The following is a 15,340-nucleotide window of genomic DNA, read 5'->3' on the forward strand; positions in this document are numbered from 1 at the left end:
CGACTTCCGAGTAAATGGTGAAGAGAAAGAACTACGACGCGATTAAAAGCTCTAAAAAATTTGAACAATTTGAACAAAATCGATTTTGCACAATAGATCTGCTTTAAATGTGGTTTTTGGACTTAAAACAATATGGGTTTTAGTTATTGTTTTAGTTATCAATATGGATTTTAGTTATCGTGAAGCTGATTAGCCTCTTCACATTTTAAATTCTGGTTACCAAAAATTACCGGGTGGTCACTGTTGAGTTTCATGTTCCCTAAACGTATCAGTCTGAATCGTATCTCACTAAAAACAGTCAGGAAATGCTGGAACGTTGTGATGTATATTTGTAAGAAAATGCATTTGTATAGAGCTTTTCACAGACAAAAATGTGTGCTTTACATGGACACACTGAAAATACAAAATACTGAATGTGAAAACCCAGTCAGTTAAAAGTATTTCTAAAAAGGAGAGTCTTCAGCTGCTTCTCAAGAGTCCGCTGAATCACAGTTTGAAGGATCCCGAGAGTTTTAAAACAAGGAACTGAAGCGTCAAAACAGCAGAACAACTTGAGAAATCAAACTTTTGCAAAATCCAGTCGAGAGAAAAACACAGACATCTTCTCTGTCCACAAATGCACAAAGTGTTTACCTCTGCATGTTTAAAAAAAAAAAAAAAAAACTTTCATATTTCCTCTGAAGTACATCTGTCAGCATTGCCATATTTGTTTTGGTTGGTTTGAGCACTTCACCTCTGGCTTCCCCCCAAACCACAGTGCTGCAGTGGAAGCCGAGCCAGATGGATCGTGAAGAGTTTGTGAGTGTGACCTGGTTGGCCCCGTGACGTACGCCAAAAAGAGAGGAGCTGGAGCGGAGCTGGAGCTGCGATCTGCACGGATCACAAAGAGCCATCATAATCACAATCGGTTTTATTGTGAACAAAATCCACAAACTGGGAACTTCCTTTCGATGTTATGGTGCCACATTAAACAAAGATTATTACACTAAACAAAGATAAAAGTCAAAATAAGGGCGTTCATTAAAATAGGATAAAACAATGTTGATACATGAATCCGAAGTGTACAGTCGAACAAGAGAGCAAAGTAAGTTCATTGCAAGTGTTTAAAATGACAGGTGTTATAGAATGACAGATGTTACGGAGTGGTAATTGTTATAGAGTGACAGGTGTTAAAGAGTGATTGATGTTATAGAGTAACAGTAGATATAGAATGACAGGTGCTATAAAGTGATAGTAGAGTGACAGGTGTTATAGTAACAGGTATTATTCTGTGACAGGTGTTACAGAGTGACAGGTGTTACATAGTTACAGGTGTTACAGAGTGACAGATGTTGTTAGTAAGTTTTTATTTATATAGCTCTTTTCACAGACATATATCGCAAAGACACTTTACAGAGCATCATTCATTCACTCCACACTTAGTGGTGGTAAGCTACTCCTGAAGCCACAGCTGCCCTGAGGAAAACCGATGGAAATGAGGCTGCCAATCTGCACTATCTGTCCCTACGACCACCACCATCACACATAGACTATTTTCATACTAGGCATGTGAGTGAAGTGCCTTGCCTAAGGACTGGCGCCTCACTGTGGCACCTGATTTTCCCATTGGTGTCTGATCCAAGACGAGGTCAGGCTTTGACAAGCTGATATGGCTTGGTATGTAAAGTGACAAGTGTTATAAGTGACAAGTGTTATAAGTGACAGGTGTTCTAGAGGGGCAGGTGTTATAGCGTGACATGTGTTATAGTGTTCATGAGTCCAACAGCAGAGGGGAAAACACAGTTCTTGTGGTGAGAGGTTCTTTTGCCTGCTGCCCTCAGGCCGGGGCGGTAATAGTCCGTGTCCAGGGTGAGGAGGGTCAGCTGTGGTCAGTCCCGCTCGCCCCCGGGTCCTGGACATGTGCAGGTTGTGGAGCGGTGGGAGAATGCAGCCCATCACCTTCTCAGCCGGCCACAAAGCCATGGGCACTGGGAAACATATGCTGACAGTTTTTTTTTGTTTTTTTTTGGAGAAATCAGACTATAACTGGAGAAGAGGGTTAGTCTTTAACTCAAAAGTTAGAGAATTCTGAGTGTATTATTAAGATTCGTTCAGATTCGTTCGGACCTCTGTGTGAGGATGTTGAGTTTACATGCAAAGTCTATGTGGATGTGTATCTAGGGCATCTTGAGATTTTGCTGTGCGTTTTCAGGTGTCAGTGTGGTGCGAGTCTGGCATCGACGTGGCGTGTCTTGAGCATGTGATCCCAGAACTGAAAAAGCTGAAGTTTTGCCCTATTTTTCTCCAACGTTTATCCAAGGCGCCCATGATTCAGGCATCCAACTATGCCTCTATTTAGACGCACTGGTTTTCTGAGTGTTTTTAGTATTGCAATTCCAACACGTCATATGTTATTCTCATATTTGTTGTTGTTTCTCATATTTCATTTCATATGTTGAAAGGGCCCATGCAGCTTCCGTTTTAGATTAGATACACTATCGGTCAAAAGTTTTAGAACACCTTCAATTTTTCATCATGCCAGAAGAGCTTGAAATGGTACAAAGGTAAGTATTGAACAGCCAGAGGTTAAAGTAAAGATAAAATATAACAAAACACAAGCCCAAGCTCTGCCAAAACTACCTCAGGAAAAAAGAACAAGATGGTAAAGTTTGAAAACATGGAGTGTCCAGACTTAAACCCCATCGAGCTGGTTTGGGATGAAATGGACAGAAGAGTGAAGCAACCTACAAGTGCCACACATTTATGGAACTTCTGCAACAGACTTGGAAGAAGTTTCTGAAGAATATTTGATTTCTATTGTAAAAAGAACAAGCCACGAGTGTTATATCTGCCAAAGGTGGACACTTTCACGAATTAAACATTTAGAATATCAAACAATATAAACAGGAAACAGTAAAAAACTGGAAAAAAGTGTGGTGTTCTAAAACTTTTGACTGGTACTGTATTTTCAAAAAGGTTGACCTATCCTCATTTGTACAGTGCATGATTGTTTCCCACGGCAGTCAGTTAGGACATTTTCCCACTGTCTGATAGCCTATGTGGCCCAGGTATTCTCTGATCAGGAGCTTTACACCGGCCCAAGCATCTGATGATATATGATAGAGCAAAGTGTAATAGGTTATCACATTAATTTTATTCATGTCGAAAAAGTGGAATGTTTGAAAAATAATAAAGTGCTGCTACTCTATGTTCCCTCATTTCCCTCAAGTTTTTTTTTTCCTTCCAAAATTAGGCCCTATGTTCCCACATTTCCTTTACGATTAATTTGCATCAGGTTTTATGCCCATTTCTCCCAATTTGGTCATCAATTACATCCAACTTATTAACCAGCAGCAGTTGACTACAGATTTAATGTAGAGGTCATAGTGCAAAGGATCCTAGAATTGACTCTGAATCATCCCTTTTAATGTGGTATAAAAATAAAAATGACTTGAGTTATAGTTTCATTTTGAGAAAAATCGTAGAAATAAGAAAAATTTTAGAAATGAGGGAACATAGGGCGGACGCTGCTACTCCAACAATGAAAAAAAAAGTTAAAGTAGTGGGACTGTAATCGCCCGGATAGCAACCTTAGATGTATAAGAGGAACAGAGTAGAGTATTATAGGGTAGTATTTGTAGTACAGATCGAAAGTGCATTTATTCCATAACCAAGCAAAAAACTCGAAAAATATTTAGAGAAAGTACAAAGTACAAAGTTAAAGACAGGCATAACAAAACTTTCACTCACACACAGCACCTTCCTCTTGACATAAGCGAGGCCAAGTCCTTTTACAGTCCACCTCCTCTAACTGGGTGAGCTCATCTCCAACTGCAAGTATGTTCAGATAATTTCATTTTATTGTTTAAAAGATAACTATCAAAAACAGTGTTCCAAATATTCAATTACATCAAAATACAAAATTATATCTCTTTATTAAATTTGCAGTGTTTAATTATTAATTAAAAATACTAAATAGAAGAGTTAAATTATGTGTACACCCCTCCTCTTAACAAAATGGTTGCCTATTGGAATGGTTGGAACCTTCTGAAGGTGCTGCGGCTGCCCAGGGACTCTTTAAGCCGGGACACTTGAAGCAGACAACAAGAGAGGGTAACTCACATGGATCTGTTCAAATAACTGGATAGGGTGTTGCTACTTGTAGCTTCCTCCAGTTGATGTAGTGACACTCACTGGTACTTGAGCAGAAAAAATCCCCTGGGCCAAGACAAGAATTTTCTCATAGAGGCAACGTAATCACAAACTTCTCGTGTTCGGCTGTCTAGACACCTTACAACTTTCAAAAATGTCAGATTTTGTGGCGATTTTGACCTATTTTTAGATTATAAACTTTTTCTCAGCTCAAAATCCTTCAGTTGTCCTAAAAAATGTTTTATAATTGTTAGCTCCGGCTTCGCTCGACCTCCTCTCGCTCTGATTGGTCAAAGAGCTCAATGGTGCATGACTCGAGAGTAGCCTTTAGCCCGGCGAGGTACTTCTGGTGACTGTGGGCCGATCGAGCATGTGCAGTAGTGTTCTCTTTCTTGTGTGGGCACACGCCAATGCACGCAAGTTCAAGCACGGAGCGCGGGGTCATATATCACTCGATCGCATTGACCAGTCGGAGCGAGAGGAGTTAGAGCGGGGCAGAGCGCAGACGGAGCCAATGATTATAAAACTTTTTTAAGACAACTGAAGGATTTTGATCTGAGAAAAAGTTTATGATCCAAAAATACTGTATTTTCAGCACTATAGGGCGCACTTAAAAACCCTTTAATTTCATCCAAAAATAATATTATATTATTATTATTATTATTATTATTATTATATATATATTATAATCCAGAGCGCCTTATATATGAATTTATTGGGGTGTCTTAGTACGACTTTAGTAAACTACAAAGCCGCACCACTTGCAGCATTACGGCTCCTGTAGTCAGGAGCATCGTGGAGTAATACATACTGTGATTCCTTTTAATATCAAAATGCACCTGTCAAGAGACACGCTTACAACACGGACTTTAAACTCAAGGCTGTTATAAAGTGAAAGTGCGAGCTGCGTGGGAGCAGTGGATGAGAGAAGGAGAACACACATTCACCAAGACAGGGAGACAGCGCCGAGCGACTTACGCCACGATCTGCCAATGGATCGTGGACGCCTGGGTTAAGGATCAGTATCAACTGTGGTTCGAACTTTCACCAAGACCAGAATCATCACTGAACTGCCAGGGAACAGTAATCACACTGACTCGGATCATGACGAGAGGGATGCGGGCTTGCTGGACGCCGTAATCTAGGGTGACAAAACATACGTTTTTCCCCGAACATGTCCATATTTTGCGTCCTGTCCTGGGCATCCGTTTTTTTGGTTTTTTTTTAAAGTGATGCAAATGTCCGGGTTTTCATTACCGTTCACTGTGGGCATTAAACTGAGCGTCTCTTGTAGCATCTGTGACTCAGAAGGAGCGAGCAGACACAAACAGTCGGTCAGTCTGCAACATGCCGAAGCACAAATGCGCATTTAACAATGACTTGTACAAGAAATTCTCCATTTTCCACCCCAGTCGGGACAAGTGGGAGGCCATGTGCACAGGTTGTGAAGTGAGAGTACAGTGTCCCTCGTTTATCGCGGGGGTTCCATTCTAAAAATAACCCGTGATAGGTGAAATCCGTGAAATAGTCAACTTTATATTTTACAATTATTATATCTGTTTTAAGGCTGTAAAACCCCTCACCACACACTTTATACACTTTTCTCAGACAGGACAGGTGCAACCTTTTGTGCATCCTTCTTAAAACTTATTGCTGGTGTCGCCTTTATGTTATTTTCCTTCTTCTTTCCGCACCTGCCCGTTAACCCGAGATTATATCAAACTTTTGCGCTGCCTACGCCATGGACTGAACAAGACTAAACCAGGACTAACCCAGGACTAACCTAGGACTGATTCCAGGACTGAAGAAGAGGACTGAACCAGGACTAAACCAGGACTAAACCTGAACTGAAACAGGACTCACTTTTGGGACGGGCTCGGAGGTGACCACAGGAGAAAGGGCCGATGGAGAGCTCTTCACCTCACGGACGTAAACTTGGCAATTGCCCGATTGCACTTTGCGGACAAACTGCTTGGCGTTCTCTCTCTAAGTCCAAGATTAGTCCTGGTTTAGTCCTGACCCACCCGTGTGTAAAAAAATAAAAATTTTAAATCTGCGTGAACCGCAATATAGCGAGGGACAACTGTAGCTCATTGTCGAGGCCCATCCTCCCCACCCCCGGTGAGGTGTCCGGGTTTTCACAAATGGAAATATGGTCACCCTACTGTAATCGCCCAACTGTTTGAACAATTATGACTTAATGTGAATACACTTTTTTACGCATTACAATTGAACAAAGTTGAGAGTTATTGTGAACGTGTTAAATAAAGTTTGACTGACTTATCTAACTGTTGTGTTTCGTTTAAAGTCCTGTGCAGTTTATATGTGAAAAAAATTCAAAACTAGACCATTCAAAGACAGTGCGCCTTATAATCCAGAGCTCCCTTATAGTGCGCAAAATACAGTCGGTAAAAATCGCCAAGAAATCCGACATTTTTGAAAGTTGTAGGTGTCCTGTCAGCCGAACACGACCAGTTTGTGATTACACTGCGTTCTATGAGAAAAATCCATCATCCAATCATGGGATTTTTACCGCTGACGTTCCAGTGAGTGTCACTACGTCAACTGGAGTCAGCTACAAGCACCAATACTCCATCCACTTATTTTAACAGATCCATGGGGTAAGTACAATTAATTTCAACCACAATTACTTAAATTAAATGCACTTATTTTATTTTCATTACAGGTCACTTTACCGCAGAACCACTTAAGTCAATTATCAATAAACATCCTTAATACAAAAAAAGACTCTCCTCTCTCTATAACTGCTGCTGTGAGCCTCGTTACTTTGGTCTTAAAATGTTTGTATTGACCCGCTCTACGCGATCTTGGCCTTTTTATTTTACTATTTTGTCCATAAATCAATTCCAATCCCTAATCTGGAACTCGAACCACAGGAGTACAGATCATTTCAGGACGCAGCGACACTGAAATAATGAATGAATAATGACGAGAGCACCTTTTTAGTTCTCCCATGACAACAAGACTAGTCCCTTGAAGACGTTGATGAAACACTAAACAGGATGCCTAATCACCAGTTTTTTCTTACGCAACTGCCTCCCTCCGCTCCGGTAACCTCGCCTGACTCAAACCTGAGAAAAAAAACAGAAGGAGAGATTTATAATGTTAGAATTTTCCCGTGCGTGGCTTTCACATAACGAGGCTAACATGATGAACTAGTAGTCGTGGCGGTGTAGTTAGCTCCATGCACTCCCCCGCTCCACAAGATAAATCTACGGTTCAGAGATGGAGAGGGGTCGGATAAAAAAGTGCTGATCGTTGTGTTATGTTTCCTGTTTTTTTTTTTTTTTTATATATATATATGTGGTCCCATCAACTGAACAAATGATCAAAAATGGATTCCAATTATTTGTGCTTGTAAAGATTTGTGGTTTAAAGGTGCAAAAGTGACTCTTGTGAGCTTTGTTTTATTCACCCACATTTGAGTAATCATGCGTTATTAGTCTTTGTACATCTCCAGAGCTCAAAATGCTCCGATCCACCTTGTGATGTCATGGACTGGAAGTTTTCAAGTTATATTTTGCCTTTAGTTCAGTAGAGATTTGCAGTTCCAAAGCTAAAATGATCCAAATGATTCTAGTGAAGGTGGAGTTTAGAAAACAGTAGAGCACTTCCTGTGTTACCGCACGATATCACAAGGTGGAACAGAGTGCTTTCTGTTTGAGAGAAGAACTCAGTCTAAATATGCAGGGTTTGTGTGATAAACATGTGTGAATGAAACAAAAATAGTGTAACATGGGCACTTACACACAGGGTTTATATTATCCACAATTCTGGAGAGTGGAGAGTCCTGGAGAGGAGTTCAAGTATCTCGGGGTCTTGTGCACGAGTGAGGGGAGGATGGAGCGTGAGATTGACAGGTGGATTGGTGCATCGTGGGCAGTGGTGCGGTCACTGTATCAGACCGTTGTGGTGAATCTATGTTTATGTTACTGCTCAGTCTGAGCTTTGGGTAATGACTGAAAGCATAAGATTGTGGATGCAAGCCGTCCACGTGAAAAGAGAGTCTCCCTCCTGGCTGTCCAATGGAAGGAGGCCTGACATGCTGGAGGGATTAGCTGGTCTCCCGGGGTCCCTGGAGCAGCTGGAGGAAGTGTCCGGGGTGAAGGAAATCTGGAAGTCTCTGCTTAGACTGATGCCCCCGTGACCCGGCCCCAGATATGCAGAAGAAAATGAATCAATAGAGAATTCTACCATGTTTTAAAAATATATATGACAGTTTTTTGTTTTGTTTTTTTAATTCGCTAATTCTGACTTAATTTGGTGGGATAATACTTGTTGTAAATATAAATTATAGTTTTAAAACCAATCAAGAAGCAATTTGTGAAGAAAAGTTGAGACTGTCATCGCCTGATTTTCAAACTGAGCATGCACACGTACTTTGGCACGAGTGCAGAAGTTGCTATGGTAACCATACTTTGGACAAACCTTTGTTTGATTACTTTTTTTATAATTCTTGGAATAGAAACTGTTTTTCTGATGAATACTTGCTCAGTGTTCAAGAAAAGTCTGTATTCAAACAGTTAATTAAGGTGAGAAAACAGAGCAGAGCAGAGGAAAGTCTGACCTCAGAAGTAAAACAGCTCACTCTGATGATGCTGGTCAGATACGATAATTTTTGTTTCTATTTCTAAGAATAAATGTGGCAGGGAACGAGCGGGACTGAGTGAGTTGCTTTTGTGTTTTTACATCACTGTGTTTTTATTATTATTAGCTTGTGTACCTCTCCAAACTGTTGCCATGACAGAGATCACTGCCTCCTCGACATGGCCCCAAATAAGTGGAAGAAAACAAATGGATGGAGTTTCGTTTTCGAAATCCCGAGTCTCTCCTCCCTTGGCTCTCAGCACTAAGTCACTCCCTCTTCAGAGCTCTTTCAGAACACAATCAGCGTGAGGGTTCAAAATGAATGCAAAACTGATCATTGAAAAATACTAAATAAGTGATAAATACTGTGGAACGTACCAGGCAAAGTAAGACGCCAAAGTTTCACAGTGCACCTTGTTTGTATTGTTGTGATAGTGAAAGTTTAAGTTCTTACAGCTATCATTACTTATTAAAAATATTTATGTTGGCAGCAAACTGGAGTAGAGAAATATATAGGAGTGAAATCTATACGGTTTTGCAATCACAGCCGCTACTGCCTGCGTTTCATGAAATATTCAGCTGTAAAACCCAAAGATGGATGGATTTGTTCAACTCCCCAAATGAGGAAATATTGGATCGATACAGACGGCCGCGCGATCATTTGGATATTAAAGTTTAATAAAGAGCTCAGGTAAGTATACACACTTCTCCTGCTGTTTCCTGAAAGACTTGATTAAAATGTACAGCGAGGAGAGAGAAGAAAAGACCAGGTTCAGCAGCAGCATTTCCTATAAACGCACTCTCTGTACACTCCTCTGTAGCACCGCAAGTCAAGTTTATGATGTCTTAGTTGACCAAATTTTGTATTAATCAAGCTTTTATTGAATTAGTCTTCCTTCTCTTTGCTTTCCATGCTGAATCACTCCCCCTTCAGAGCGCTATCACAATCAGCATGCATTCAGGTTTGTGAAGATGGAGTGTATAGTTTAGTATCATTTTTGTATATTTAAGAATGGTGGGTGATGTATGGGTGGAGTTTTGGATATTATCGTACAGCTAACCGAGGAGGGTTTGAATAGGATCCCTCAAAGATCGCTAAATGACTCAAACACGCATGGATAACATCTAAAACCTCTTCAGGCATGTTTTAAATGAGGGAACGTTGTAAGAAAGCTCCTATCAGCCAATTTTGCATAATACCTCCTCTTTAATCTGCATTTTAAGCATTTTCTAGGACTTTTTGTGTTAGTAGTTTGCATGAACGACCCCTGCAGGTGTAGTTTTGTGTTTTTTGTGCAGTTTAGTCATGCACCAATACTGGTATCTGGTATCGGCCCGATAGTTCCTTAATATACTTTTACTAGTTAAACATTTGTCGATACCACGCACCAATAACACTATTACACAACACATTACACAGTATTCCTGGATACTGTAGCTGGGATATTCTGATAAAAACTGGCATAACTGTGGCATGTACACACAGTATCTCGAATATGGCAACATAAAGTCGAGCGTGCATATGTCCAAAAGACAAACAAAAATCCCTGCGGCATGTTCTCCTTCCTTCTCCTTATCGCTGACATCTAAGAGCTACTTCAGTCAACTGTAAGGACCAGGGAGGAGGAAGGAGCAGTCAGAAGAAGGAGATGTAGCTGCTTTAGGTGGATCCAGATCCTCCGAACCAGCGGAGGGAACAACAGCTGTTCAGTCAAAACTACAACTCCTAGAAAACAGACTACAACAAGTGCACCATCCTCCACTACTGCAGGAGTCTGATGAGAATTATTTACACCTTTCAGTCTCTTCATCACAACGGTAGCCAACATAAACAGTGACTGTACATGAGTGAAATGTTAAACTAAGTGCTGAGCTGTACACGTATGATCTCTGTAAAGTTTAACACGAACCATCTCCAATGACTTATACTGTACGCAAAGAACAGACTCACCATCAGCAGCACATCCTCTGTCACAGAAAGAACACTCATATTCCACTGAGTCATGTCCTTTAGTCCGACAGAAGCTGAACCGCATCAGCACACATGGAGAGAGCTGTTTTTTTTTTCAGTGCTTATAATTTCTGCAAATGAGCCACATGGTTTTAAGTTTTGTTTTTGTAAAATGTAAACAGATGTGGGCAAAGCTGCATTAAACACATTATAATATCATGGTTGTTTGCATTTTTCCTGGTTTATTAAATATATATTTTTTGTAAGATTATGTCAAAAAACTGGGATACTACATTTGATCATGTACACAGGAATATCCCGGTTTCTCAGCGTGGATGTAAGCAGCATATCCCGAATACTGACATAACCAGGACACTGATGTGCATGTAAACGCGCTCAGTGTATGTTCATGGGGGTGAGGGATACCGATACTTTAACCCCTTTCTGCAGTGTTTATCACAGCAGCGTCTCCAGCATCTCTGTACGTGGCCCCTCCCACCAGAGCAGCACAAATGAAGACTTGTCTCTTTCCAAACGCTCTTAAAGGACGATCGTTTTGACTGTTGACCGTGACACCCTCATCAGAAAAATGATAAAAATGAGAAAAGTGGAGCCGAGTGCAAGATTTTCCAAAAAAAATTGACTTATTCCTATTTGCAAACAAGTTCATGTTAAAACATTGTGTTGAAATTGTATTTTTCTTAAAGTTTCAGGTTGTTCATAATATTATAATATTTTGTAAAAGAAAGAGTTCATCAATTTAAAAAGATTTCTGTAATAGATTTGTGTTTCTCTGCACAAATATTTGAACTTATTGTTATTTTTGGAGTATATATTAGTTTTCTGATCCGGCCCCTTTGGGGTCAAAGTAGGTTGGATACAGCCCCTGGACCAAAATGAGTTTGACACCCCTGATTTAACCCCTTAAAGTATCAGTATCAGTACTCAATTTTGTAGTAGTCAAGCTATTATTTTATGTTTGTGAACTCTGAAGGTGCATTGTGTAACTTTTCTGGTGGAGGGTTATTGCTTTGAATGGAATGTTTCACAATATGGCATTAAACCTTTCTATCTTCATGAAGAGCAAAGCAGACCAAGTTACAAGTCAGGTCTGTGGAAAGGTGACCCTGCTTACAGCCAGAATACCTGTTTGTCTAGGTATTTTTGAGCTATAAAACCAAATGTAATTGAATAAATGTAAAGTAGAGCTGTTTAATGTCACACTGTGGAACATTCCGGACAGAGCAATGACGTCTCCGTAGAAACAAGCAGGCGACCGACCCCTCAACCAAAAAGTTACACCGTGCACCTTCAAGCACCAAACAGTTTTCCGAAAGTTGACAAGCGAGACGACGCTTTGCAGAGACAACACGGCGTGACTGTGATGCTGGCGTTAATTAGACTGCTCACCATTTCACTTTCACTGTCTGCATCACACGCCTTTTCCTTCAGAAGTTGATCTTGTAAAGTTGCTGTTTGACGTCGTAAAGTGGTCAATATTTCTCCACCACTTTCCGTAGTCATTCCTCGAGCTCCTGAATGCGACGCACGGTGTTTACGAGACTGTAGTGGTTTTAAAGAATATGTTTTGAAAGGGCATCGGAAGTTTATTGTGATACCACGTGCTTATTTCCTGTCTTCATGCTGCTAAAAACCTCCATTTACGTTGAAAAATTTGAACTTCAACGTAATTTGAGTGACCAAATTTTGTAGTAGTACTATTTTATGCCGGTATGTGAATTAAAGAAAAGAGAAGGTATGGAGTTTTGAGAAAGGGGAATATACTTCTACGAGGTATTAACTGCTAACATACAATATCAGCTTGTTATTGATTTGAAAATGTTAGATTAATTGTATAACTTTTCTAGTAGAGGGTCCGTCACCTGCTTTTTTTATGGATATGTCATTGCTCTGCCTGGAATGTTCCACAATGTGACATTAAACAGCTCTAGTTTACATTTATTCAATTACAAGTGGTTTTATAGCTCAAAAATACCTAGAAAAACATTAATTCTGACTGTGAGAAGGGTCGCGTCTCCACAGATCTGATCTGTAACTTGCTCTGGTTTGGTCTCCATGAAAATAGAAAGGTTAATGCAATAGTGTTCAACCTTAAGAGCATTTTAAAAGCATTTATGGACTTTAAAACTGCATAGGGTTTCTACATATGACGTAACAATCCTGTGAAAATTCAAACTATGTGTTGTGACCACTCAAAAAATACAACTCCAAGTATGTTTTTGTTTGCAGGGGACAATGAAGCTCCAAAAAAGTAAATTTTACATAAGACAGCCTGATACACTACAAGTACTTTTACTGCAATACAAATATTACTCAAGTAGGAGTAAAAAGTATGCAGCTTTAAAAGTACAAATTCTTTAAAAAGTAAATGTAGCTGCATAATCCCTATTTCTGATTGAAAAAAGCATGCATTTTTACTGTGAGATGGGTCGCCTCTCCACAGATCTGACCTGTAACTTGGCCTAGTGTATCACCTGCTTGTCTCCGTGGGGATAGATCAGTTTAATGTCGCGCTGTGGAACATTTGAGGCTTAGTAATAAACTCAGACACAAGGAGAATCTGTAAATGTGGGCTTTTTTGAACGTTCAACTACGGAATTTACTCCAAAAATGCACCAATTTTTGATACTCAGATACTCTTGAAGCGTTGGACACGGCGTATGACGAGCCACGCGGCGAGGTGGTTTCAGGTTCTCTTTCAGACCAAAGTTGTTCCTGTTCCGGGCTCCAAGGCTGTCTGCGATTGCGGAGAGCCAGGGCCGTCTCCTCTGAGTGTCTGAGGAGTGATAATGAGACCACAGGGGGTTACAGACGAGAGAGAGAAGAAGACAGAGAGAGAGAAGGAGGGAAGGGGTGAAAAAAGAGAGAGAGAAAGGTGTGGTGATGGTGGAAAGAAAGAGAGAAGGGTGCAGAGATAGGGAGAGTAATGGAAGGTGGAAGAGAGGAGAGCAGGTGAGACAGAGAGAAAGAGAGAGAGTGAAGGGAACCAGAGAGAAAGAGAGAGTCAAGGGAAACAAAGAGAGAGAGAGTCGAGGGAGACAGTGAGAGAGAGAAAGAGAGAGAAAGTCGAGGGAGATAGAGAGAGAGAGGAAGAAAGAGAGAATCGAGGGAGACAGAGAGAGAGAAAGAGAGTCGAGGGAGACAGAGAGACAGAAAGAGAGAGTTGAGGGGGGCAGAGAGAGAGAGAGAAAGAGAGAGAAAGTCGGGGGAGACAGAGAGAAAAGAGAGAGTCAAGGGAGACAGAGAGGAAGAAAGAGAGTCAAGGGAGACAGAGAGAGAGGGGAAGAAAGAGAGGGTGGAGGGAGATAGAGAGAGAGAGTCAAGGGAGAGAGAGAGACAGAAAGAGAGAGTTGAGGGAGGCAGAGAAAGAGAAAGTAAAGGGAGAAAGACAGAAAGTCGATGGAGAGAGAGAGAGAGTTGGGAGAAACAGAGAAAGAGACAATCGGGGGAGACACAGAGAGAAAGAGAGAAGGTCGAGGGAGACAGAGTGAGAGAGAAAAAGAGGAAGAGAAGGTCAGGGGAAACAGAGAGAGTCGAGAGAGACGAGGGAAACAGACAAGTGCAGGGAGAGAGAGAGAGGTGAGAAAGAGAAAGTCGAGGGAGACAGAGAGAGAAAGAGAGTCGAGGGAGACAGAGAGAGAGAGAGGAAGAAACAGAGAGTGAGGGAGACAGAGAGAGAGAGTCGAGGGAAGCAAAGAAAGAGAAAGTAAAGGGAGACACACAGAGAGTCGATGGAGACAGAGAGAGAGTTGGGAGAAACAGAGAAAGAGACAATCGGGGAGACAGAGAGAAAAGAGAGAAGGTCGAGGGAGACAGAGAGAGTCAAGAGAGAGAGAAAGAGAGAGTCGAGGGAGACAGAGGGAAACAGACAAGTGCAGGGAGACAGGGAGAGAGAGGTGAGAAAGAGAAAGTCAAGGGAGACAGAGAGAGAAAGAGAGAGAAAGTCGAGGGAGACAGAGAGACAGAAACAGAGAGTTGAGGGAGGCAGAGAGAGAGAGAGAGTTGAGGGAGACAGAGAGAGAGAGGAAGAAAGAGAGGGTGCAGGGAGACAGAGAGAGAGAGTTGAGGGAGACAGAGACAGAAAGACAGAGTTGAGGGAGGCAAAGAAAGAGAAAGAGAAAGCAAAGAGAGAGAGTCGAGGGAGACAGAGCAAGAGAGAAAGAGAGGAAGAGAAGGTCAGGGGAAACAGAGAGAGTCAAGAGAGAGAGAAAGAGAGAGTCGAGGGAGACGGAGAGAAACAGACAAGTGCAGGGAGACAGACAGAGAGAGAAAGAGACAGTCGAGGGAGATAGAGAGAGACAGAGGGTTGAGAGAGAGAGAGAGAAAGAAAGAGAGAGTGGCGGGAGACAGAGTGAGAGAAAGAGGAAGAGAGAAAGAGATAGTCGAGGGAGACAGAGAGAGAGAGAGAAGGTCAAGGGAAACGGAGAGTGTTGAGAGAGAGAGAGAAAGAGACATTTGAGGGAGAGAAAGAGAGAGAGAGAGAGAGAGTCAAAGAAGACAGAAAGAGACAGAGAGAGAACGAGAGACATTCTGTGGTTCTTGGGGGGCTGTGTGTCTTGTGGGGCCAAACATCAGGGCCCATGACGTACTTTCTTTATTATTAGATCGTCATGATTTAAAACGAAGGAA

Source organism: Boleophthalmus pectinirostris, unplaced genomic scaffold (assembly GCF_026225935.1).
Source record: "Boleophthalmus pectinirostris isolate CB_2022bp ecotype Guang Dong unplaced genomic scaffold, ASM2622593v1 HiC_scaffold_14, whole genome shotgun sequence".
Classification (NCBI taxonomy): Eukaryota; Metazoa; Chordata; class Actinopteri; order Gobiiformes; family Gobiidae; genus Boleophthalmus; species Boleophthalmus pectinirostris.